Source organism: Lipotes vexillifer, unplaced genomic scaffold (genome assembly GCF_000442215.2).
Source record: "Lipotes vexillifer unplaced genomic scaffold, Lipotes_vexillifer_v1.1 scaffold444, whole genome shotgun sequence".
In the NCBI taxonomy this organism is placed as follows: domain Eukaryota; kingdom Metazoa; phylum Chordata; class Mammalia; order Artiodactyla; family Lipotidae; genus Lipotes; species Lipotes vexillifer.
Window position 1 is genome coordinate 1,363,972 of NW_006793488.1, and position 2,067 is coordinate 1,366,038.

Sequence of the window (2,067 nt, forward strand, 5' to 3'; positions counted from 1 at the left end):
GCATGTGACGCCCCTGAGCGGGAATGCAGATGCCGCTGGCTGCTTCCCCAGCCTCTTTCCCCACCCACCGAGGGATTTCCTGTCAGCCGTTTGGAGGAGCCTGCCTTCCAGGCATACCTGTCCCAGGTGTGTGTGGACAGCAGGGCAGGTTGCGGCGCATCGGCCTCACCCACTGTAACTGCTGTGGCCTCTCTTAGGCAGAAGTCATACATGAGGACAGAACAGACAGACAAAGGGGGTGTAGCTTAGAGGCAAAGGAAAAAATTTTCCATGAACAGGTCATATATTTTCCTGTGAAGCTTTGCCTCTTTCCTCAGTCCATTCACTGCTAGACAGTGAAGTGTCTGGAAGAAACATTTATCTCTGCCCTGGAAGCCCAGGAACGCCAGCTCTCATTAACTTTCCCATTTTATTCTTTCAGAGGATCCACATTCAGATAATCCAATTTATATGTGGTCAAAATTACCTGAGGCAAGTGTCCAAGGAAAAATCCCCCCACCCTTGCCCCCAATCAATTCTTACACTGTGTAAGGAGAACTCCTTTAAAAATGCAACCCACTGGCTTGAATTTTGGTAGGTGATTCTGAGGCATTTGTCTGGCAATTGAGAAAGCAATTCTTTAAAGCAATGGTTCTCCACCAGGCGAGTTTGTCCCCCAGGGGATATTTGGCAATGTCTGTAACCTATTTGGGCTAGAATTGGGGCTGGGATGTTACTGGTTTCTAGTGGGTAGAGGTGCTGCTGCACAGGACAGCCACCCCCCAAAAAAGATTTCCCACCCAAAATGTCAATAGTGACAAGGTTGAGAAATCTGGCTTTAAAGTTCTGCACAAGTTGATTACAGATAACCTCTATTATTCATTCAACAAACCACTACTTGGAACCTAGTATAATCTTAAGATATTATGCTGGGCCCTGAAGCAGGGGAGCCTGCCTTGAAGCATCCAGTAGAGGTTTACAGGAAAATATAATGTAGTGTAAAGCAGCGGTCCCCAGTGTTTTTGGCACCAGGGACTGGTTTCGTGGAAGACGGTTTTTCCACAGATGGGGGTGGGGGGTTTGGGGGTGTAGGGGTGGTGCACGTGGTAATGGGAGCCATGGGGAGCCATGGGGAGCACCAGATGAAGCTTCGCTTGCTTGCCCACCGCTCACCTCGTGCCGTGCGGCCCTGGTTCTTAACAGACCTTGGACGCTATCGGTCCAGAGCCCATGGGCTGGGGACCCCTGGTATAGAGCATGCCAAGCGCCAGAGTGAAAATACAAGTCAAAAGAGGAAAGGCTATAAGTGTGTGAGGCTGGGATTGGGGGGATGGGAGGAATGGATGTCATTTTCCCCAGGACAACTGCAAAGTGCATACTCACTCTCAAATATAAAATTCACTCTTAAATATAAAATTGGCTCTCAAATATAAAATTCACTCTTAAATATAAAATTGGCTCTCAAATATAAAATTGAAATAACTGTTAGAAAAGAGCACCAAAGCCCTAAGCACTTTTTAAGCAATCTACCTTTCTGTTTTTATACTCACATCCTCAGAGAGAAGCAACCTGCTGCTTCCTTTCTAACTTTGTTTCTTAAGATTATTTTCCTAACAAGAATATTTTTCCAGTGCCAGGGAGCTGTTTTATTTCCTTCTCCTGCCCTTAGTTTATTCTCTCCATCTATACATTTAAAATATTGATAAGCACAGTGTAATTTTGCGCCTGCTAATTAGCTAAGCGACACACGGTTCGCCTCTTTTACCTTTCCGCAGACCACAACTTAAATTTGTCCACAATTTTGAGGATGCACGTTCCCAAACGTCTGTTAGTTGGGCTCTTTTTCGATACCGAGGGCCAAATGTGTAGCAGAAACAATTGTCTCCTTACCCCCTGCTCCCATTTTCCAAGACGAAAGAAACCCGGGGATGACATGAAGATGCCAGTGAGGAAGTGAAATCAGCATAAGAGAAAATGGCTTTTATCCCCCCAGAAAATTCGTGACCAGATCATAGGGGGTTTCATCAAACAAAAGTGCACCTAGGGGCTTCCCTGGTGGCGCAGTGGTTGAGGGTCCGCCTGCCGATG

At 46.5% G+C, this 2,067-nt stretch overlaps 1 protein-coding gene across 1 annotated transcript in view; it reads left to right on the forward strand.

The window, feature by feature from the left end:
• The window catches only part of LY86 (lymphocyte antigen 86), a 49,483-nt gene that overhangs the window by 23,270 nt on the left and 24,146 nt on the right, over window positions 1–2,067 (forward strand). The gene's annotated exons all lie outside the window — the stretch shown is intronic.